Source organism: Sciurus carolinensis, unplaced genomic scaffold, assembly GCF_902686445.1.
Source record: "Sciurus carolinensis unplaced genomic scaffold, mSciCar1.2, whole genome shotgun sequence".
Taxonomy (NCBI): Eukaryota; Metazoa; Chordata; class Mammalia; order Rodentia; family Sciuridae; genus Sciurus; species Sciurus carolinensis.
In genome coordinates, this window is record NW_025920154.1 from 1,072,639 (window position 1) to 1,098,312 (window position 25,674).

General features: G+C 44.1%; 1 pseudogene; it reads left to right on the forward strand.

Moving 5' to 3' along the window:
- Window positions 1–1,643: 1,643 nt before the first annotated feature.
- LOC124974561 (zinc finger protein 425-like) lies at window positions 1,644–3,814 on the forward strand (annotated as a pseudogene).
- Window positions 3,815–25,674: the final 21,860 nt, after the last annotated feature.

Sequence of the window (25,674 nt, forward strand, 5' to 3'; positions counted from 1 at the left end):
TTTATTGTACAAATTGAGTACAACTTTTCACTTCTCTGGTTGTACATGATTTAGAGTCATACCATTTGTATAATCATACATGTACACAGGGTAATGATGTTTGTCTCATTCCACCATCTTTCCTTACCCCCATCCTCTCCCCTCCCCTCATTTTGCTTGTGTTTTAAAACAGTTTTGTGAGTCAAACCCAGGGCCTTCTGCATGCTCTACCCCTGAGATACATCTGCATCCCCTTTTAAAACACTTCATTTTGAGACAGGGTCTCACTAAATTGTTCAGACTGACTTCAAACTTGTGATCCTCTTGCCTCAGCCTCCCAGGGGGTAGCTAGAATTATAGGAAGTTCGATTATCACCACACCTGACATCATGTTGGTTTGCATAATCTTTGCTCTGACTTAATACTAAAATTAAGGCTACCCACAAAAACTAGGCCAAATACATGTATTTTGATCAAGTCAAGAATACAAGAATTACATGCATACATGTGTGCTTTTCCCACATGATATTTCTTAACATTGATTTAACTCACACTGCTCCAAAAAAAAGAAAGAAAAAAAAATTGACCCTTTCACTTTACTTGGTGATTGTGTTGTAGCATGGGACCCTTCGCAAGCTGAAAAACTGCAGCAGCCAAGATGCTTGCTGGAACCAAAAGTGGTCACCCCTGGAGCTGAAATGGTTACAGGTTTCTAAAGACTGTTGGTTTTTTGAAAACTCTCAGGAAAGATTTTGGGCAGGTCACACAAGCAGGAGTTGATTTGAAAAATAAGAAGAGAGATAAGCATACAATAAAAGCTGATGAGTGGACAGCATTTTTCAGAGATCCAGGTTTTTTTTTAATTTTTATTTGTTTGTTTTAAACTGAATGAATTTGGATATCCTCTTCCAGCTGAAGATGCAAATGTTGGCTCTAGGAAGGTTCACTCCCTTTTGATGTGGTAAGAAATGTTCCTGGACTAGGAAGGAACCAAAACTTGTAAAATTCTGCCTTTTTGAATCCTGGAAACTTTGGCTGGAATGTTCGTAAGTCTTTCCCTTTGTGGTAGTTTCTGTGTATGTGTGTGTGTGTGTGTGTGTATGTGTGTGTGTGTGTGTTTATCATCAGGGAGGGGTCTTTGGGCCTAAATTACTTCTGCAGATAACAGGTCCTTTGCTAAGAATGTAGCATATCCTATTGACTTAAGCCTGGACAGGGCGGCAGTCAAATTTTTTTTTTTTTTTTTTTTTTTTTTTGGGTGCTGGGGATGGAACCCAGGGCCTTGTGCTTACAAGGCAAGCACTCTACCGACAGAGCTATCTCCCCAGCCCCCAATTTTTTTTTAAAGCATGTGGGATCAGCACAGGAGACCCAGTGTATAAAATTATCCCCTTAATCTTATGTTTCCACCTCTCATATCTCTGCTACTTATCAATGGTAGAAATGAAACGAGTCAGGCAAAAGGACATACTGGCAAAGCTTTTATTAAGGCTTCTATTTCAGATGAACACACAGCACTGACCAGACTGGCTCCTGGAACAATAAAAGAGAGTTAGTTTTATTCATGTGAAAGTGCAGTTTGTAAAATGGTGGTGGAGGCATGCTAAGGTTTAGAAATGTTTATTGGCGAACGCGGCTGCCGGACCAGTCCCTGAGGAGCAGTCATGGCCCAACCGTCTTCGGTTACAGTGACCTTTGCCGATGTCGCCTTATATTTCTTGGAGCAAGAGTGGGAGATCCTGGAGGAGTGGCAGAAGAAAATTACCAGCAAGTGATGAAGGCCAATTATGAGACCCTTGATTTCCTGGGCTACACTTCCCCTAAGCCAGAGTTGATCATCTGGATGGAACAAGGGAGAATGCTATTAATCAGTGATCAGAGGTGTTGCAACAAAACAAGAAGGACAGTTAACCCTTCTGCTGATGAACTGTTGGACTCGAAGAAAACAGATAACCAGGGGACTCTCAGGACAAAAGAGCAAGAATGCCATTTAAATGGTCTTCAGAATCAGGACCTGTGTGCTACCTTATCAGAAAGGGCCACCTTACAATCTCCAAGCCTCCAAGAAAAAATAATTTCCAAATAAAATGCTCCAAGTCCCAGAGTCTAATCATGACAAGAAAGATCCAAGGCGTTTAAGTCTGGATGTCCCACTATACATGGAAATTCCTCCAGGGTCAAGGTTGTATTCCTGCTTTGTCTGCAAGAAAGACTTCCAGATAAAGAACGACTTGGTAAAGCACATTGATAGCCACTCCAAGAACGCTAAAAGAACCTCTCAAAGTCCAAAATACAAAAACAAATCCAGAGGGAAATCGAAACTCGCGTGGACCCGGATATTCGGCTGTAGAAGCTGTTCCCGTGCAGTGAGTGCTAGAAGAGCTTTCACCTGAGGTGCAGCCTATTCACTCACCAGATGGTCCACACTGGCAGCGGCCCTTCGCGTGCGCTGAGTGTGGCAAGACCTTCGGCTACAAGGCCAACTTGAAGAAGCACCTGTGTTTGCACAAAGGTGAGTGGCCGTTTCGCTGTGGGGACTGCGGCCAGGGCTTCGTCCAGCAGTGCCAGCTCACCGAGCACCGCCGGCTGCACAGTGGGGAGAGGCCTTTCCCGTGTCCTCAGTGCTGCGGGCCGGGCTTCCGCCTGCGGAGAAGCCTGCAGGCGCACCTTTGCCAGCACAGCGGCCAGAAGCCCTTCGGCTGCCCTGAGTGCGGCCGGGCCTTTGCCCGGAAGGCCGCCCTGCAGGCCCACCAGAGGACGCACGGCGGGGCGGGGAGAAGCCGTTCTCCTGCGAGGCCTGCGGGAGGAAGTTCGTCCACAAGACCAAGCTCACGGGTCCACACGGGAGAGCCCTTCTCGTGCCCCAAATGCAAGAAGAGCTTCCTCCTGAAGAGAAGCCTGAAAGCCCACGGACTCCAGCACCCAGGGCAGAAGCCCTTCTAGTGTCCCTAGTGCGGCCGGAGCTGCTTCTGGAGGAATGCCATGAGGGCCCACCAGCGCCTGCACAACGAGGAGAAGCCCTTCTCCTGCGCGGAGTGAGGCAATAGGTTCACCCTTCAAGCTGGCGCGCCACGCGGGGGTGCACGCCAGGCAGCGGGGGTTCGCCTGCGGCCAGTGCAGGAAGACCTTCCCCCTGCGCTCCAGGCTCACGCAGCACCTCAAGAGCCACAGCGCCAGAAGCCCTTCTCCTGCGCGGACTGTGGCCGCGGCTTCCGCCGCCGCTCGCACCTCAAGGAGCATGCCAGGGTTCACGGTGAGAGGAGCCCTCCCACCGAGTGCGACAAGCGCTTCTTCTGGAAGACCTCCATGAGATTCCACCAGCGCATACACAGGGACGAGCAGCCCTACGCCTGCAGCCAGTGCAGCAAGACCTACGCTCAGCAGTCCCAGCTCACCGAACACCTACGCGTCCACAGCGGGGAGAAGCCCTACCAGTGTCCCCAGTGTGACCGGAGTTTCAGTCTGAAAGGAAATTTGAAGAGCCACCTTCTCCAGTACAGTGGCACGAAGCCATTCTCTTGCAGGAAGTGTGGCAAAAGCTTCCCGCAGCAGTACCGGCTCACGGAACACACGCGTGTCCACAGTGGGGAGAAACCCTTCCAGTGTCCGGAGTGTGACAAGAGCTACTGCATCCGGGGAAGTTTGAAGGTCCATCTGCACATGCACAGGGAAAAGAAGCCCTTCCTCTAGAGGAGAAGATTGAAGACCCATCTGCATCATCACAACCAAGAGAGGCCCTTTTCTTGTGAGGAGTGTGGAAAGGAGCTTCAGGTAGATGAGGGCATTCAACACCCACATTGCCATGCATGCCAGGGAGAAGCCCCCCATTCTCTAGGGTGGACCACACATCCCTTGGTGACAGCTCAGTTGTCTCTAGTTTGGCATAGCAAAGAATTCACAGATTGGCCATAGGCACCCTGGCCAAATGCATAGTCAGTAGGACCCCATGACTCTTGGACAAAAATTCCAGATTATCTAGGCAAAAACAGAAAGACTGGCAGTCATGGCAGAAAAGGTCATGGACATGGAACCCAGGGCCTGCTTGCTAGGCAAGTACTCTACCACTGAGCTACATTCCAGCCCTAAGAAACATTTTATACCAATCTGCTAGTTCAGCAGAGTTTCAGTGTCATCCAAGTGTGTAATTTCTTCATTTTTAGAAACCAGCTTTTCCTTGCTGGGTCTCCCTATTTAAATTCTCATTGAAATGTTCAGTTTCCTCTCATAGTAGATTTTCTTTTTCTCTCAAATGATTGCAGGGTATCTGTTTCTTTGGAGGTGGGGAGTTTTCTGTATTGCTAAAAGTAAATGCTCTTGTTCACCAAAAAAAAAAAAAAAAAAAAAAAAAAAAAAAGTTTATTGGCTTTAGAATTTTTCAGAAGTTTATTTTTCTTTACCTGTGAGGATACCTTTTACTCTGAGGAAGACATGGTAATCCTGTCAATCATTGTAGCCAAATGTTAGTTTTCCATATCAATGCCACATCTTGTATAAACATCTCTGCTTTATATTGGGAATGAGTTGAACTCTTAGAAGAACTCATATGTTGGAAATAGAAGAGAAGACAATTCACAACAAGTAAGAAGTTAAAAGTCCTGAGAATTCCCATTTTAATGGCCTGTCAACAGTTGTTATCCTTTAATGCTGTTGTCCTTGAAGTCATGGCAAAAACCTCCTGGACCTAATGATGCCCCTGATCTCTCAAGCTATTAAGGTGGTTTGAGGGGAATGATTAAGGCACATACCAAGTTTTTAATAGCTAACAAGTTATGAGTTAGGTGAGAGAACTGAGGAAAAGCTTATACCATCTTTTAAAAGCTATCAGGGCATGAGTTAAGGAATTTGTCTTTGCCCTATGGTGGTCTCTGTTTCTTATTTATATATATGTGCATATATATGCACATATAGACATACATATATATTTCATATGTATGTATAAAATGCTTTCTTCTTGAATTTTAAGTATTAGCACTTTCTCTGAGAATGTAAGAGCCAATCTGACTGATTATCACCATATTGAAAATGGAAAAGAGTGAAGGAGAGAATGCAAACATTTTAATTTAAGGGCAATGGCTTGCTTGTCCATTATAAAATGGATATCTTAATCCTTTGCACTTCCAGATACAAATTAAGAAGAACTTGTTCTGATCACAAATGGATCCAAAAGATGCTTGGAAGTCCCATCTCCCACTGTAGATCTTTCTGGAGAATTGCCCTCTGGCAATTTAGACTTCCCTAGGACATGGCGAGATTTTGTAATGCAGATAACTTTGGGTAGGGGGTATAGCTCAATGTAGAGCACTTTTATAGCCTGTTCATGGCCCTGGGTTTGATCCATAGCACCACAAAGAAAAAAAAAAAAGGTAACTACATCTTTTTTGAAAAGCAGGAGATTTGATTCCTTTGATTCCACTCACCTGTTTTGGAGCTTCAGCTCTCTAAAGATGATCTCAGTCTTTTGGAGAAGAAGAACATTTTAAGGTTCATAACATAACTAGTGTTTCTCATAATGGTGTAGAAATGGTTTCAGAGAAAAGATATTGCAATACTTGATTACTGGGAATTTATCAGTATCTATAATACTTAAATCTTTCCTTCGTCAGAGATAGAGAGGTAGCATAAGAAAACTGATTTGGAAGTCTACCTTTTTTGCTTAGGACAATGAACTGAAGATTGCTGGAGAAATTTAGGACTTGAGTACTCTGCCAGCCCAGGAAACATTTTCTAGCTATTTCTTCTTCTGCACCACAAAAGACCCTGGGACTTCATTTAGGGAAGATTTAAATACAAGATTTAAAAATGATAATCAAAATGAAGAGAGTGGTTGCAGGTAGCTCAGTGTTAGAGCACCTGTTCAGAATACTTGAGGCTCTGGGTTTGAAGCACAACATAGCAAATAAGTAAAACAAACAAAAATTTTAAATACCTTCCTTGAACTGTTTGGAGTTGCTGATTCTGTGGTACCTGGTTAGATAGGCCCAGGGTTTGCTAACTTTTCTCTATCAAACAATAGTTGATAGACCTTAGGCAATGATGGGTAAGGAGCTTTCAACTAAATCAATCTCAGTTGCAGGGATCAAAGTAGGTGGGGATTGCTCAACTGCTTTGTAGTCAGAAGTGTGTTGTTCTACAAGATGTGTTATCCTCATCTCCTCAAAGTGGCAACTCCCTTCAGTCTTCAGGACTCTTAAAAGCGAGCTTCAGAGACATTGTTTAAAGCCTGACTTATTTGTTTTACTCTTGAATTTTTTCATGATTCATTGAGGTTCTTTAAGAACTGAGCACTATGCTAGCAGATAGATATATAGGGTGATCAAAACATTTGCTCCCTGTCCACAGGGAGCTTGCAGCATAAATAGGGGTGGGCCAAGACAGTCAATGAACAAGTCAATAAGCAAATAAATAATTAAAAATTAGCTATAAGGATTTGGAGGTTAAGAACAAATGCTCTCTAAATAACTTAGTGAGACCTTGTCTAAAAATTAAAATTAAAGAAGGGCTGGGGGGCTGAGGTTGTGGCTCAGTGGTACAGCACTTGCTTCACATGTGTGAGGCACTGGGTTCAATTCTCAGCACCACATATAAAGAAATGAATAAAATAAAGGTCCATCAACAACTAAAATATGTTAAAAAAAAAAAAAAAGAAGGGCTGGGGATGTTGCTTAGTGGTTAAGGGCCTCTGGGTTTAATCCCTGGTACCAAACAAACAAACAATCCCCCCCCAATAAAAAAAGAAAACCCAAAAACCCAAATGACAACAACAAACCGAAATGCTTTAAGATGGGGAATGGTCTTTTTGTTTTGGAGGACTGAACCCAGAACTTTGTATATCCTAAGCATGTGCCTACCACTGATATACCCCAGCCCAGAATAAGCTATTTTAAAGTGGGTGGTTAACAGAGTCCTCTCTGAGTACCAGATATTCATGATGAGAAATGAAGGTGAGAAGGATTCAAGCAAGAAAAATATGTGAAAAAAAATTGAGCACAAGGAAAAGCATGAATCAAAGTTAGGAAGACAAGAGGTTCATTGATAAGAGCAAATGATAAGGTAGTTAGTTCTACGCCTCAGAATCTATTACCATAATTCCACTGCATTTAAGATCCTAGAAACACTCTTAATATTTATATTTCCATTTATTACCTATTTTGAATATAACAGAATGAAAAATTAATTATTTAATATCTTTTAAGAACTATATGATCCTTGTAAATATTTATGTAGGTAGGGAATAATTCAAGTAATGGTATAAAATGGGGAAACAGAAATGAATGTAATCTCTTCGGTAGTGCCTTTAGACCAAATAGGTAGACTCCTTTTCCCTCAACATTTTCCCCACTTCTATGATTCTGATTGGTGTAAAAGCCCTTGTATTTTTTCTCTCCCCAAAATGACTGGAAAGGAACACTTCAAGGGTTTGGGGTTGTAGCTCAGTGGTAGAGTATTTTCCCATCACTCGTGAGGCCCCAGGCTGGATCCCGAGCACTGTGAATGGAAAGCAGGGAAAACTATTTCAATCATCTCTTACTTCTGCCATTATTATTCTACCACAATAAATTAAAATTTCTCCTACCTGTTTCTTTTGGTGGTAGTAATGGTGCTGCGAATTGAACCCAAGACTTCTGAACTTTTTAAATGATGTGTTTTCAAAATAGCATACTAGAATTAGGAGAAATGACCGTAGAGAGATTGGGTTCAAATCTTGGCCTTATTTTTCATTGCCAGGGTGACTTTGGGCAAATAAATCTGTTAGGTTCAATTCCTCCATCTGTAAAATAAGTATGATAGTAACAACTTTGTAAATGCAAACATTTATTTAGACTCTGTATACAAATGGCCTAGCAGATATTAGGTACTCAATAGGTGTTAAACAAAGAATATAAGAGCCAGTTATGTAACTCCAGTATTTCCAGGCCTTTTACAGCCTAGGTCCCCTAGAAACACAAAAGGAAGAATTGTTAATTCACCCAAGCTAAGGGAGCCTGCCAGGCATGAGAAGCTGGACATTCTCAAATTTTGTTGTTAGGTATACTGAACTGTTTTCAACAAAGACCCTATACTTATGCCATCCTCAGATGAGTGCCAAGGGGTAAGTGCTTTTCTGATTGGTCCAGTGATTTCCTGCCCCTAAATGCTGGATTTCATCCACCACAGCCTGCGTGATGTGGGCCAGAAAAGATCAAGCTCAGAATCAGTGTGCCTAGAATCCTTATCAGGAGATTTAGGCTGAATCCAGTTTTGTGTTTATTAGACATATTCATGTCTAATATCTAAATAAATATTCATGTCTAATATCTAAAGTGAAATATATGATTTATTGTAGCAATATTACTGTAAGAATTGGCATGTGATCTCTGTTAGTCAAATCAGAATGAATCCAGATCAATTGCTAGAAATGCTTGAAGAAAAGTTTTGGGTGATGCTTTGGACATGAAGCTAGAACTCCACTCAATGCCAGGAGGGAAAATAGCCAAAGTCAAATATGACCTCTGTTGGGTAAGATGTACCCTAGGATAAATCATGAAACTATGCTTGAAGGCTGTTATCTCAGACACTTTAAATTATGTGAGTAATAAACTCCTTTCATTATTTAATATATTTAACCTTGGATTTATATAAATATATAGATACTGTGGGGAAGACCCAATATTGTTAAGACGTGCATTCTTCCCAACTTGGTCTACAGATTCAACACAACTCCAATTCCAGGAAGCTATTTTTGTAGCTATAGACAAACTAGATCTAAGGTTTATATGAAAAGAAAAATTTAGAATGGTAAACAACACTGAAGAACAAAGTCAGGGGTATAAGGCCTAACCCCCCAATAGCAGCTGCAAAAGTCCCACCCACCCCTCTCTTGGAACCACACCTCAGCAATATGGTGCATATCCTGCTTCTCTTCTGGAGTGTCAGTTTCCTACTGGCGGGGCCCCCACCCAATCACTCTCCACTGCCCCTGGGGCAGAGGAGCCACTCTTGTTTGGGCTATCGTGGGACTCTTGACTGTGATCATCTGGCAACATCCCAGCGCCCAACAGGAAGGGAGGTCACACCCCGCCTAGGCCTTCAGGGCCACAGCGGACTCCCAGGCTCCTCCTCGGTCATAACACTCCAAAATCGGCATTTCACTTAGACACTGTCAATCTTAACACACGACTCAATCAGGACTCATACTCCCCTTGCCCAGTTTCACTTTAAAAGACTCGGAAATTGACCTTCCCTTGCGCCACCTCTACTCTCCACCATTCCTCTTTGCTGTTCTCCTCCAGACCGCGGGGTCTTCACAAACCCTGGTACCAGGTTCCTTCAGGCTCCAGGCTTTTGCCTCCCGAAGAGTGAGGGCCTGGGTGACGATCCACACCCTCCTCTTCTCCCGGTTCATTTTCGAACCACTCCGGGATTGATGAGACCTATCGAGGGATTGATGAGACCTATCGAGGGATTGATGAGACCTATCGAGGACGCCCTTTAGGATCTCTTCTCTCCCTACCAGCCGAAGGATTCACCTTTCTTTTACTTCTCTCTCTTTTCCCCCTTTCTCTCCCCTCCCTGTCTCTCCTCCTCTCCTTTTCAGCAATGAGAATGTCTTCTTCCTCCTCCCTGGGGGACTCCCCCCTTCAATGTCTCCTAAAAAACCTGAGCACCCTATCCCTCAAGCCAGAACTTCTCATCAAATTTTGCACCCAGGATTGGCCTCACTATCCCCTAGACAATCAGAGTGTATGCCCCCCCCCCCAGGGTGCACTAGATCCCAACATTCTTTGAGACCTCTCCAATTATTATCAGTGCCAGGAAAAATGGAAGGAGATTCCCTACATCCAAGCTTTCCAACTTCTAGCCCAACATCCCTCACTCTGCTCCACCTGCACTCTGTCTCAGGTCCTTTTAGCCTGCAAGCCTCCCTCAACCCCCACAGGCCTCAGAGACAGCCTTCGACCCTGCCAATGAACCCCCCCTTATAGGCCTCCACCTTCTGCCCCCGTGCTTCCTCCTGTTGCTCCCTCTGCTACCCAATTATCTTCCCCAACTTCCTCTCCACCTCCACTTCCTCCCACCTCTGATCCCTTTAGCCCTCCCTTCACATGCTCCCGAGGGCCTCCCCCTATCCCCCTCACTATTGCCCCTCTCTATAAAGTGGCTGGCGCCGAGGGTGTGGTCCGGGTCCATGTGCCATTTTCCCTGGCAGACCTGACACAATTAGAGAAAAAACTGGGTTCCTTCAGTACAGATCCCACCACTTACATCAGGGAGTTTCAATGGGTCCTCCAGGCTTATAGCCTAACACACCATGACATTTTCATGCTCCTGGCCAACACCCTCCTACCTGAAGAACGTCACCGAGTCTGGGTTGCTGCTCAAACCCATGCCAATGACACACACCGCACCGACCCCAACCACCCACCCAGCCCACATGCAGTCCCCGAACAAGACCCACATTGGGATTGTAACACCGCCCAAGGAATCCAAGCCAGGGACCATTTTCCCTCTTGCCTGGTTATGGGTCTTAAAAAGGCTACCTGTAAGATCATCAATTTCCAAAAAATTCAGGAAATTATCTAGTAGAAGGACGAAACCCCATCCGAGTTCCTAAACAGGCTTACCCAGGCCCTCCAACAATACACCAACCTAGACCTTACCTCGGATGATGGCCGACATGTCCTTATGACATATTTTTTGGCCCAATCCTACCCTGACATTAAAGTCAAATTAAAAAAATTGGAACAGGGCTCAGCTACCCCTCAGACCAAGATCTTATCAGTGGCCTTCAAGGTTTTTCATAACCGGGAAGAGGAAAAGGAGTGCCAGAAGCAAAGAACTGACCAAGCCAATTTCCAAATGCTGGCTCAGATCATAAAACCTACCCCTGGGCATTCTTCTGCCACATCCAACCCCAAGCCTCCACCTGGGGCATGCTTTAAGTGTGGCAAAGAAGGACATTGGTCAAAAGCCTGTCCCTCTCCCAGGCAACCCACCACACTTTGCCCAAAATGCCAAAAGAGGGGACATTGGAGTTCCAATTGCCCTTTTGCCTGAAGGGGCAGAAGGTCAAGTGGCTCCCAAGCACCTGGAACATGGCAACCATCCATGGTAGGGTTGGCCGATGAGAATTGAAGAGGCCTTGGGTCCTGCCCGACCATGTCCATAATAAGAAGAGAACCCGGGCTCATTATTATGGTGGATGGCTGCCCCACCTCCTTCCTCCTGAACACTGGAGCCACCTTCTCAGTCTTGAGGGAGTTCTGGGGCTCCACCACACTTAGTACCTCTCCTATAGTCAGGGTAGGAGGAAAACAAATTTCCCCCCACAAAACTCCCCTCCTAACTTGCTTTATTCAAGGCAGTAATTTTCTTTCTCCCACTCTTTCTTAGTTATACCTCAATGCCCTGTCCCTCTCATGGGAAGGGCTATCCTCTCCCTAATTAAAGGTGTCTATCACCATACCATTTTCATCCTCCCCCACAACCCCTTCCTTTTAACCCTCCTTTCAACCCTCCTTTCTGAAACCAGGGACCCCATCCCAGAAAATTCCCTCCCCACTTTGACCTACCCCATAAATACTACAGTATGGGACACTAGTAGCCCCTCCAATGCCCAATGTCCACCTATTACTATTAAACTATAAGACCCCACCAAATATATACATCAGGCCCAATATCCCCTAAGCACCACCACACTCCTTGGACTTCAACCCAACATTAAGGATCTCCACCGAAAACGGTACATCCGTCACATGCATTCACCCTTCAACACCCCTATTCTGGCAGTTAAAAAGGGCAATGGATCATACCGCCTAGTCCAAGACCTCCGCCTAATCAACACTTCCATTGTTCCCATACATCCCCTAGTCCCTAACCTGTACACTTTACTATCCCAAGTCCCCGCATCATCTATACACTTCTCGGTCTTGGATTTAAAGGATGCCTTCTTTTCCATTCCCCTGACCCTTCCTCCCAAGATATCTTTGCTTTCACTTGGACAGACCCACACACGCAGCATTCCGAACAGATGACATGGACAATCCTTCAAGGGTTTTGGGATAGTCCCCACCTCTTTGGACAGGTTTTGGCCCAGGATCTCAAAACCTTCCATGCATCCCATCCACAATCTGTCCTCCTGCAGTATGTGGATAACCTCCTGCTTCACTCCTCAACTTTTTAGCAGAGAGGGTTTACTGCCTTTCCCCTTCCAAGGCCCAAATCTCCCTCTCAACTGTGACTTACCTAGGTTTCCAGCTCTCCCCACAGAGAAAGGAAATTACTCTTGACAGGAAACGGCTCCTTACCACCCTCCCCATCCCCAAAACCAAAGTCGAGATCCTCTCATTCCTGGGACTGGCTGGGTACTTCAGGGCCTGGATTCCAAACTTCTCCCTGTTGGCTCAACCCCTAGCGAAAGGGGACCCTGAAGAACCTCTATCCTACACACCTCGCCACCCCTTCCTCAAACTTAGACAAGCTCTAGTTGAAGCCCCTGCACTTCATCTCCTGGACCTTACCAGACCTTTTTTCCTCTACGTCCACGAGAATAGTGATCAAACCTTGGGGGTCCTAGGACAGATCTATGGCCCTTCCTTTGCCCCTGTGGCCTACCTGTCCAATTAGATCCCACTGTACAAGGATGGGCCCCCTGCCTATGAGCCCTAGCAGCCGGGTACCTATTACAAAAGGAAGCCTACAAATTAACTTTTGGGGCACCTCTCACCATCCTTTCACCCCATCACCTCAAGGATCTACTCTCCTATAAAGCTCTCTAGTCCCTTCCGCCATCCAGACTCCTAGCCCTCCTTTCTTTCCTCCTGGAGAATCCCACCATTTCCTTTCTCCCATGCCCGCCCCTAAACCCTGCCAATCTACTCCCAATACCATACCCTCCCAACACACCTCTCCATTGTCGGGGTACCGCGGACCCCACCCTAGCCTGGCTTTCAGGGACTTCAATATGGCGCCTGGCACTGAGCCAGAATGGCCTGGTTTGCAACAAATAGCTGACACTGCTTAAGGAAGTTGACCTGATTGGACGAGGTGACTCGTGCTCGCTGTGTGCTTTCTTCATGCCCCTAGTGTATTCTATATAGTAATCATGCTCTCCCCACATGCTCTGTAACCTGATTGGCTCATGATTCAAATATAAGGACCGTAACTTCCTTGTTAAAAAAAGAACAATAAAGAGCTCTGACGAACAACCAGTTTGTCGTGTCTCTCTCTGCGGGCAGAGGGAACACGTTAAGTGGTGCCGAAACCTGGGAGACAACAAACCAGCAGCAACTACCTAGGTAAGTTTTAGAGATTAATGTTATAAATAATAAAAAAGGAGTATTAAAGGCAGCCTTGACGTTCGCGGTAAAGCGACTATCAGGACACACGGAAGGTGGTCCGGGGACACGCGGAATGCGGTCCGATTAAAGTTCAGGACACACGGAAGGTGGTCCGGGGACACGCGGAATGTGGTCCAATTAAAGTTCAGGACACACGGAAGGTGGTCCGGGGACACGCGGAATGCGGTCCGATTAAAGTTCAGGACACACGGAAGGTGGTCCGGGGACACGCGGAATGCGCTCCGATTAAAGTGAAAGTAGGGACTAGCGAAAGGCAGTCCGGAGACAGAGCCAAGCGAAACGCGGCTCGGGGTGGACTAAGTGGAAAGCGGTCCACCTTAAAAGTATTAAAGTAAAAGTAGCATGCGAAAGGCGGCTACACCCTGGACTAAGCGAAAAGCGGTCCACATTAAAAGTATTAAAGTGAAAGTGGCACTCGAAAGGGGGCAAATTAATCATGGGTTCTGAGGTGTCTAGAGTTCGCATGAAAGGACTATTAAAGGCTTTATTAAAGGCTAATGGAGCACCTTTAAAGGTTTCCTCAACTAGGAAGTTTTTAAAAACTGTAGAAGATAAAGCCCCTTGGTTTTTAAATGCGGGATTGTGGGATCAAGAGAAACTATCACAAGAGACAGAAAAAGGCCCCCCTCCTGATCCCTTCCACGCAGCTCCATGGCCACCTAGGGAGGGAACACCCGTGTCCTTGAAGCAGTCCTCCCCCTAGGCAGAGAGCTCAGCAGCTCCATTCCTCAAAAGTAGTAAGAAATAATGTTTTGTGATTTTCTGCATTCAAACCTAACCTGATTTCTCAACCAGGAAGAAAAAGGGTTAAAAAGTCCTGGGTGATCCTCCCTCCCCCTTGCCTGGCCTTGCTGAAGCCTGCATTGGAATGTAGGCTGCAGCGGTCTCAGCGGGAAAGGGAGGTAACCTGAAGATAAGAAAAAAAGAAAGAAAAAAGGGTGTCTGTTTTAAACTCCTGGGCTGCTACACAGAACTAACTCATTTTTCAGGATTCTTGTTTTGTTTTGTTTTTCTTTAATGCTGTATTTTTGAGCTCATAATTTTGATCCTGCATACCTAGGTTAATGATATTTTTTTTCTTTTTGATCAGTTCTATTTTTTATTCAACTAGAGTTTTTGAACATCTGTTACATTGCAATGGAGATTCACCTATAAAGTTACAAGGCCTTTGATTTTGTGTTATGTGTATGTTGTGCTGTCTAATGTCATGTTTTGTCTGTATCAAAACTGAGTGCTCCTAAAATAAAAATTTAAAAATGGATCCAAATACTTTTATTCACGTGATTTAAAAAGGTTCAATTTAAATTGAGTAAACTAATAAAAGTGAAATGTCTTTAAAAATAACTTGCAAGTCTCTAGGTGGTCAAACTAATGGAATGTTGATGTTAAACAATGTCTAATATCAATTGTTTCTAGGACTTTTCTTCAACAGGAAAGAGACAGCAAATACTGTTCAGGACACTTGTCTAATATCTTGACTAAAAACAAGGTTACTAAGAGTTATGTCTTAACAAGTACAATTCTATATACAAAGGGTTCTAAAGGTTTCAACTGTGTTTCAGTTAGAGTACTATAAACAACAAAGTATTTTATCTTGTTAAAATGGAGTAATTTATCTAAGTTCAGAAATTTCATAAGAGTTGTTTCAGAATGTGAACAAAAAGGGGTCAACAGATAGGAAAGAGAAAATAAAAAGGTCTGGGTATGGAAATATATTTAATAAAAAGGAAAAGAAAATGTTTCTGGGTAAGAAAGTGCCTGTGTGATGGAATACATGAGGGTCTAAGTAAGTGCTAAGAAAGTCTGTGTGTAAGTAAAGGGCAAGTTTCAACAAGTCTGTGTGTAACTAAGTTGGTTGTGTGTATGTGAAACAGCTAAAGCTATTTAAGGTTTTTCCTAAGGTGAAATACTAATGTTCTGATATAAGCCAAAGTTTAATCTATATGGTAAAATGACATGGTAAAATAACAAGGATTTCTTAGAAACACTAATTTACTCTTAACTTTGTGTCTATTAAGTTTTATTCTTTAAAACAATTAGTCTTAAAAATTGGGGTTTATACAATTATGGTTAAACAACTGTTAAAAGTATTGTACTATGTTACAGAGTCTAAATTTTTCTTTAAAAACTAAATTTAGTAAGATTAAAGTGTCAAGGTAATTGTGAAATGGTCACTCCTTGTATATTAAATGTATTCATATTTTCTAAGTATACAAGTTTTAAAGCAGGGTATTTATCAAGCTGCTATTCTCCAAACTTCTCTCTCAATGTTGGAATGCTTCTAGGTTCTCACGAGCAGTCTTAATGCCTATTCCTACCTTCCTACCAGTCCCAGTCTCTGTTACAGATACAGAACTACCAGTACTATTATCAAGAAACAAAAAAGATTTTGGCATCACAACAGCTGTGATCACTGCCATTGCAGCCTCTGCAGCAGCAGCCACAACCACAGCAGCCGCGTTGACAACTACAATACAGACAACAACTACAGTTAATCATTTGGCAGAAAACACTGCCACTGCCTTACAGACTCAAGAGACCTTAAATCAACATTTAAGAACAGGCATCCTCCTAGTAAATCAAAGAGTGGACTTATTACAAGAACAAGTGGACTTGTTACAAGAACTTATGGGTCTGGGATGTGTTCTTTCTTTAAGAGCAGTTTGTGTTGCCCCTATCACTTTTTATAATGATAGGCATGCAGCTATGTTGTCTAGAAATCTTTCTCACTATCTTACTTGTACTTGGTCATATGGGTTTGACAATTTAACCTCTCAACTAAGAGCTGAAATTATGAAAGTCAATACCACCAGGGTAAATGTGGCACCTGTATCTGAAATGGTCAAATGGTTCTCTACTGCTCTAGGTTTTGTAAAACAATGGGCAGGCCTTGGCTCCCTAGGACTAATACTTTAGGTGTTTTATATCTCATTCGCTTAATTTATCAATTACAAGCCACCCAACAGAGAGATCGAATCATCCTTCAACAAGTCATGACAGCCTTAGAGGCCGGCAGTTCCCCTCAAGTATGGCTGAGTATGCTGGACCGGTAGTCAAAGACGGGTAATGTAGGAGGTGGCCGTATACCAACCTAAGACAGAAGCTGTAGCATGATCTACAGTCTTTGATGACGGGTAAGGATACGGGCTGACCCCTCAACCTAAGACAGGCATGGTCTCAAGCCTTTTCTTTTAATAAAAGAAAGGGGGAGCTGTCGGGGTACCACGGACCCCACCCTAGCCTGGCTTTCAGGGACTTCAATATGGCACCTGGCACTGAGCCAGAATGGCCTGGTTTGCAACAAACAGCTGACACTGCTTAAGGAAGTTGACCTGATTGGACGAGGTGACTCGTGCTCGCTGCGTGCTTTCTTCATGCCCCTAGTGTATTCTATATAGTAATCATGCTCTCCCCACATGCTCTGTAACCTGATTGGCTCATGATTCATATATAAGGACCGTAACTTCCTTGTTAAAAAAAGAACAATAAAGAGCTCTGACGAACAACCAGTTTGTCGTGTCTCTCTCTGTGGGCAGAGGGAATGCGATACTCCATAATTGCTTGGAGACCCTCCAGAACTTTATATCCTGTCACTCCTCCATTTCCGAGGGCCCCCTCCCACACGCTGACTTCACGTGGTTTACAGATGGGTCTTCATTCAGGGAAGACCACACCCATTATGCGGGTTACACGGTAGTCTCCCTTGATTCAGTCATAGAGGCCCAATCATTACCAGCAGGTACTACTAATCAGCAGGCAGAGCTCATTGCCACCACCCGAGTTTGCACCCTCACCGAAGGGAAGAACCTCAACCTGTACACGGACTCTAAGTATGTCTTTCACATTCTCCTGTCCCATGCAGCCATATGGAAAGAAAGAGGCTTACTTAACACCAAAGGGAATAAAATCACAAATTCAGCACTAATCACCAAACTCCTAGAAGCATCTCAACTGCCGCATTCATTAGGGGTCAATCACTGCAAAGCCCATCAAAAAGACAACTCCCCCATAACTCAGGGTAACCGTAAAGCAGATAATGTGGCACAGGCCACAGCTGTGTCAGGGACCACCAATACCCTCCTCCCAGCCTTACCCCAGCAATCAGAAACCCCAACTTCAACTACCCCTGAGGTCACCCTTCAGGAAGACTCCCAGTTACAACTTCCCGAGGATAAACTCTTCCTCTTCTGTCTTCTCCATGATCTTTTCCACTCCAGCCCCCACTCACTGTCCCATTTTTTACAAACCTTCTTCTCACCCCAGCGGATAAAACCCTACTCCACAATATTTCCCTCTCTTGTGCCATTTGCCAGCGCACCAACCCCAACACTCCCCTCAAACCTAAACCTTATCCCTCACACCAGGCCAGGGGCCACACCTCTGCAGCTGACTGGCAGGTCAATTTTACCAACATGCCCCCTGTCTGATATCACGAATACCTCCTAGTATTTGTGGACACTTTCTCAGGATGGATGGAAGCATTCCCAACAACCAATAAAAAGGCCTCCACTGTGGCTCACTCTTTCCTAACACAGATCATTCCCAGATTTGGAATGCCTACTTCCATCCAATCTGATAACCGACCAGAGTTCACAGCCCAAATAATCCAGGGAGTATCTAAATTCCTTCCACTCCCTTGGCACTACCGACCACAAGCATCAGGGAAAGTGGAAAGAACCAACAGAATGTTAAAAGATATTTTAACCAAACTATCTCTAGAGCTGCACCTTGACTGGGTTCATCTTCTACCCCTTGCCCTGCTTCGACTTAGAGCACTCCTGAAGAAACCCACCAACCTTTCCCCATTTGAGGTCATGTTTGGAAGGCCTCTCCTACCACCTGGCATCATAGCCATTCCAGGGTCCATACCATCTGCTATAGCCCTACCCTTACTCTCCCACCTTCGGGCTGAACTATGGAAACATCAAGATTGGCTACTCCCAGACCCATTGGTCACAAAAAATGATCTTATATTACACCCAGGTCAATTGGTCTTTCTCAACCCCCCTGAACCCAAAGCCCCCCTAACTCCCAAATGGGAGGGACCATATCCTGTCATCCTATGCACCCCAACAGCCGCTAAGCTTGCCACATCCAATAACCATGTAACACCATGGGCTCATATTTCTAGATTGAAGCCTTATACCGGGAACCCATCCTCAGCAGCCGTGGACCTTGACCAGCTACAGGATGAACCAACACACCACTCTTTTCAGTGCACCCCTCACCCCTCCAACCCTTTTAAGTTCTGTCTCTCCCGCTCCCCAACCCTGTCCCCCATTCAGGAAGAATGACTCCCCTCTTAAACCTCCTTCTACTTCTACTCCCTCTCTACCCAGAGGGTTCTCAAAAACCATCCTTTGGAGATTTAAAGTGCATGAAACCTACATGGTCAGGCAAACCAGTATCACTCATCTTGCCTCCACAAAGGACTGCCCCCTGTCAGGGTGTTCCTCAGCCATTGACATTCCCCTTTCCCTTACCTCCTCCCAATTAACCCGTTGGTGCACAGAAAAGCTATTTCTCTCCTACTTATGTGCTACCCATGACCAAAATCGGGTTTATTACAACTGGTGGCTGGAAACCTATGGTGGATGTGCTTACATGTCCTGCAGTATTCATTACCTTAACTCCACTGGTAGCCTCCTAAGGGGGTGCACCTGACCTCTTTCTTCACATCCATGATCCCTGGAATCCCAAGTGGGCTTCCCCTCATAGGTATGCTTTCTACTGCGGATGGTCCCCCAAACCCTGGGGCTTCTCCATTTCTCGAAATACATCCCTGTACACGGAACTCTTTCCCTGGTTTCTGTCAACGTCCAACACAAAGAGGAACAGCTCTCCTCTGCCCTAGAACCACCCTCTTACTCCTCTGCCAACTCCCCTGGGTCACCCATTTACACTTGGGTGCAGGTTCTCTCAGAGACTCTCGCTGTTCTCAATCATTCCCTTCCTTCCTTCTCCCCTAGGAACTGTTTACTCTGTGCTTCTCTTGCACACCCACTTCTAGCCGCTGTTCCCCTGAACATCAACATTCCTACTCCACCATCTCCACCCCCACAGCGGCCCCACCAGGAACCTTCTCCTGGTGTAATGGGATCCTTCTCACTCTTTTCCTACCTAACATCACTACCCCATGCCTCCTGGTCTCTATCGTACCCCAACTTACTCTCTGTACCTGCTCAGAGCTATATCATCTCCTCCACCCACCACACAGACAACGTCAGTTATCATGGCCGGTCTCTCCGGGGGAGCTCTAGGACACACCCTGTGGGCAGTAAAGGATGTTAATGTCAAGCTTGAAGGAGCACTCACTTCCACCGCTGACTCGTTCTCTTCCCTGCAATGGCAGGTAACCTCCTTAGCTAAGGTAGCCCTACAGAATCACAGGGCATTAGACTTACTCACTGCAGAGAAGGGCGGTACCTGTCTTTTCCTCAGAGAGAAATATTGCTATTATGTTACTTAGCTTCTAGCCTACAGACACACACAAGTTCTAATCCTCTCTCTGCCTTTATCCAAAACCCCCTTCTCACTTGGATGTGGCCCATTCTAGGCCCCTTAGCTGTCATCTTAGTGGCCTGTCTCTTCCTACCTTGTATCGTGAAATTCATCCAAACCCAGGTGGGAAAAATCTCTAATCAAACCTTTAACCAGCTCTTACTCAGGAATTACCAGCTTCTAGCCACTAAGGACCCAACCAACTCCTCATGATAACATCTCACCAGCTATTAAGATGACCACCCCTTCCATCACCAGTGGCAGCTATTCCTGGACCTGGATGGTCACCCCAGCAACTCCCTCTCCCAATTGGACAATCAGCTGCAAATTTTGTGGTTCCAAGGGACTTTCATGGACTTCTCTTCCAGTGAAGTGACTGCATTTGGCCTTCTGTTATGGGGACTAATAAGTGGCCTACTCCTCAACCCTTCCCCCTTGCCTCTACCTTCCCCACAATGACCTTCAGCAGGAAGTAGCCAGAGGAAGAACGATGACCCCATTCCTGTTTATAGAGGAAAAGGGAGGAATATAAGGCCTAACCCCCCACAAGCAGTTGCAAAAGCCCCACCCTCCCTCTTGGAACCACACCTTGGAAATATGGCGCATATTCTGCTTCTCTTCTGGAGTGTCAGTTTCCCACCAGTGCGGCCCCACACCCAATCACTCTCCACCTTCCTGCCTCAATCCCCTAGCAACAAAGCTTGCCCAATCACCTACTGCCCCATCCCATACCCTGGCCTATGAGACTTCTCTCCATGCTATAAAAGTGTGCACATTCTCTGAATAAAGCGGAACTTCTCCGATGGACGGACAGTTGGTGTTTCCTCATTCTTTCAAGGGGACTATCATATTGCAAGGTTCACTACAAAGCTATAGTAGTTAAGATGCTGTTATATTGGTAAAATAGACATATATGGCTAGGGGTATATCTCAGAGGTAGAGCACTTGACTAGCATTGTGGGCTGGCAGGGAGCCAAAGGGTGTGCTTGGAATGCCTGGAGAAAAACAGGAAGCTATTACAATTGGCTACATGTATGCTTGAGCTCGTGATTACTTGACCTTTAACAGGATTGGGTGGACATATCTGATCAAAATTGCTTATGCATGAGACTGCTTATATATAGAGGGTGTTATCTGAATAAAAAAAAAAAAGCTCCTTCATGACAATCTGAGTTGTACGTGTCTTTATGTCCCGCTGGATGGCGACATTTGGTGGCCCGTACGGGGAACGGTGAGTGCTCAGGTAAGTAATAAAGGAGAAAATTTTTCACTAGCACAGTCAACTAGCAGTCAACTAGCAGGTTTCCCTATTCAAGGAAACAGTGGCCTTCAGGTACTGAGGGAAGGCTCCCCTAGTGAGAGAACTTAACAGAAGGCTGTCCCAAGAGACAGCAAAGGACGTCCTGTAGTAAATGAATGTGTGTAAGGTGTTAGTTGTGTTAATATTTTTGTTACTTTTTCTTGTTTGGTTTCTGTTTGTTGTTGTGGTGGTGATCAGAGAGGCCATATTATAGCCATGGGATCAGAAATTTCACGGATTCGCATGGAAGGCTCTCTTAAGACACTGTTAAGAGAAAATGGAACTCCGTTAAAGTCTAAAACTGCATGGATATTCCTTAAAACTATAGAAGAAGCCTGTCCTTGGTTCTTAGAAGAAGGGCTCCTTACTGTCCCTCAGTGGGAGTGTTTGGGAAAGGACCTCTGTAAACAAAATGAAAAAACGCCTCTCCCTCTTGGTACTTTGCCTATATGGACATTAGTTCATTTCTGTCTGACTTCCAAAAAACCAAAATTTCAAGAACAGCTAAGAGAAGGGGAAGAGATATTAGAAATTGTAAAAGAAGAACAATCAAGTCGAGCTTCTGAAAGAGAAAGTAGAAGTTCAGACTCAGAACAGGGATGTGACTCTGAAGAACAGGAACTATCTGAGACAGAGCTAGAAAAGAAGTTCTTTCAGTGGCATTTAGCCCCTATTGCACCGCGCCCTCCAGCATATAATCCAGGTCACCACTCTATTCCAAGTTGTAGGGGCGCATGTACTTGCTGCACAGGGGCGGCCCCCAGACAGAGGGCTGATTTAGAATCTCGATCACTGTTCCCAATATTACCGGTATTTGAAGATCAAAACAATCAGAGATATCATCAAATATTAGATATAAAATTAGTGAAACAGTTAAAAGAGGCAGTTATGTCCTATGGAGTACAAGCTGCATTTACCATTTCTTTATTAGAGAATGTTGCAAGTCAAAATCTTACTCTGACTGATTGGGGTAATTTAGCAAAAGCATGTTTATCTGGGGGACAATGTCTTATGTGGAAGGTGGCCAACCAGGAGTTATGTTCTGATACTGCCGACATAATGCAGTTGCGGGCAATCCTCAATGGAATTTAGACATGCTGACAGGCCAAGGACCATATGAAGGGCAAGGTAATCAGATTGATTTCCACCCTGGTGTGTATCAACAATTAGTGCTGCTGCCACTAAAGCTTGGAAAACGCTTTTAGGTGCTGGCGATCTTCAGGGAGAGTATCTAAGGTTATTCAAGGCAACAATGAACCCTATGCCAATTTTGTAGACAGATTGATTCAAACAGCAGGACCTACATTTGGAGATGTAGACCAGGCTATGACTTTAGTCAAACAGCTTGCATATGAGCAAGCAAATAAATGGTGTAAAGAAGCAATAAGACCTTGGAAAAACAAAGACCTTGGAGCCTATTTAAAGGCTTGTAGGGATATTAATAAGGTGTTTATTCAAGGTCAGGTGATGGCTACAGTGCTTGCACAGGGTCTTAGAGGCAATGCCAACTCCCGCCCAGGCCAACAGTGTTATTGGTGTAAACTATATGGACACATAAAAAAGGACTGCCCCCAGGGTCCTGTGCCAAAATTATGTCCCCAATGTAAAAAAGGGAAACACTGGACAAGTGACTGTAAATCAACTAGAGACAAAGATGGTAACCCTTTACCTCCAAAAAATGGGAATCAGGGCCTCTGGCCTCGGGGCTCACAAATATACGGGGCTATCCAGTCCGTACCTCGGACCCATTACCCCTTGGCTCCCCAACTAGACAAACAAGAGGAAGCGCAGGATTGGACCTCTGTGCCTCTACCAGAGCAGTATTAACTCCAGAGATGGGAGTACAACCAATACCAACTTCAGTTGTCAGCCCATTACCTAAAGGAACAGTGGGAGTAGTTCTGGGGAGGAGTTCTTCTGCTTTAAAAGGATTAAATATTGTCCCTGGAGTTATAGACCCTGATTTTACAGGAGAAATAAAAATCCTTGCTTCTTCACCAAGAGGTGTAGCAATAATAGCTCAGGGTGATTGCATAGCACAATTGTTGGTCTTACCCAACTGCCATGATCAATATCCATCAAAGAATATTATTAGGGGAAATAAAGGATTAGGTTCTACCAGCCAAAATATGGTCATGTTAACATTGGATTTAAAAGATAGACCTATGACAAAGTTAGTGATAGAAGGCAAAAGATTTGAGGGCTTATTAGATACTGGGGCTGACAAAAGTATTATCAAGTATTATCAAAATTACAGAATGGCCCAAAGCCTGGCCACTCCAACAGGCAGATCAGACTTTAAGGGGATTGGGTATAGCTTCCAATCCTAACAAAAGTGCAGCCATATTAAAATGTAAGGATGAAGAAGGTCATAGTGGTACCGTCCAACCTTATGTCCTTGAACATCTCCCAGTAAACTTGTGGGGGAGAGATATCATGGAACAGATGGATTTACATCTCACATCCGAGATCCCATACAGTAAAAAAGCTAATCAAATGATGTTAGCCCAAGGACACATATGGGGAAAAGGTCTTGGGAAAAAGAGTCAAGGGTCTACTTCACCCATTTTAGTTACTCCAAAACAAGATAGAAAGGGATTGGATTTTCATTAGGGGTCACTGAAGCAATTAAAATAACATGGAAATCTGATAAACCTGTCTGGGTCCCTCAGTGGTCCCTTTCAAAAGACAAATTAGAAGCGGCCCAACAATTGGTTAAAGAACAACTAGAGGCTGGACACATCAAACCATCCACTTCTCCTTTCAACACACCAATATTCATAATAAAAAAGAAATCAGGAAAATGGAGGCCATTACATGACCTAAGAGCAGTAAATTCTATAATGGAGCCCATGGAACCTATTCAATTAGGATTACCTACTTTATCAACTATTCCAGTTAATTGACCCTCTATTGTAATTGACATAAAAGATTGCTTCTTTTCCATTCCGTTACATCTCTCAGACACCAAAAGGTTTGCACTTATTGTGCCCTCACTTAATAACAGTTCTCCTAATAAAAGATATGAATGGATAGTTCTCCCACAAGACATGGCCAATAGCCCCACTATGTGTCAAATATATGTAAACAAGGCCATTGAACCCATACACCTAGCAAACTCTCAACTTTTAATCTATCATTATATGGATGATATTTTGTTAGCTCATAAAGAAAAAACTGTCTTGGAAAATTGTTATAGTTCCTTAATAAAATCACTAAAAAGGTGGGGCTTACATATTGCCATTGATAAGGCACAAATGACAGACACCAAAAACTTCCTGGGATCTATCATAAATGCAACTCTGGTTAAACCCACACAAAAATTAGTATTCGAGTAGACCAACTTAAGACTTTGACTTTCAAAAGATATTAGGTGACATTAACTGGATTAGACCTTACCTTCACTTACCCACCTCAAGTTTGGGCTCCCTGTTTGACACTCTTAAAGGTGATTCTGATCCCCTTTCTAAGCGGGTGCTTACCTCTAAGGCTCGAACAGCTCTCAAGCTTGTTGAAACAGCTATGGAAAAGGTTCATCTTGATCGTATTGACCTAGCTAAGCCTTTACCATTCATTGTCTTGGCCACAAATAAGTTGCCCACAGGAGTGTTTTGGCAAAAGGGTCCTATTCTATGGGTTCACATGAATTATGCCCCTAACAAGGTCTTATCCTTGTTTACTGAATCTGTGGCAGAATTAATCTTTAGGGCATTAAAAGTATCCCTTTCCACCTCTGGGTCACATCCCTCAACAATAACTACTCCTTAATACTACTGATCAGATACAATATCTTATTAATAATTCAAATTCATGGGCTATAGTCTTTACTAGTACTTCTGCTGTGTTTGACAATCATTTGCTATCTGATCCTCTTCTTCAATTTTGGAGTCAACATCCTATAATTTTCCCCCAAATCACCCCAAAAGAACCTATTACAGGAGCTACCCTTATATTTACTGATGGATCAAAAAATGATATGGGTGCTATTACTGTAAATAATGTTACAAAACATTGTTGTTTAATACTCTATCTGCACAACAAACAGTACTATTAGTAGCTATAGAAGTATTCAAAACCCACCATGAGCCCTTTAACCTATTATCTGATAGCAAATACATTGTTAATGCTATTCAAAATTTAGAATTAACTGGTCTGCTCTCCCTCACTTCCACCATCACTAAGTATTTACAATCTTTACAAAAACTTATTTGGGATAGAAAAAGCCCTTTTTTTATTGGGCATGTTTGGGCTCATACTGGCTTTCCAGGTCCTCTAAGTTTACACAATGATTTAACAGACATGGCCACCAGAAACCCACACGTCTTTAATACGCTTGAAAATGCAAAAAATTTTCATTCCAAATTTCACATAAATGCTTCTACTCTACGTTTACGCTATCAGATTACTAAGGCAACAACTTCGGATATAGTCAAGTCTTGTGCTAAATGTGCTACACTTATTCCTAACCCCTCATTAGGAGTGAATCCAAAAGGGCTTCAGCCCAATCATATTTGGTAAATGGATGTAACTCATTATTCAGAATTTGGAAAACTGCAA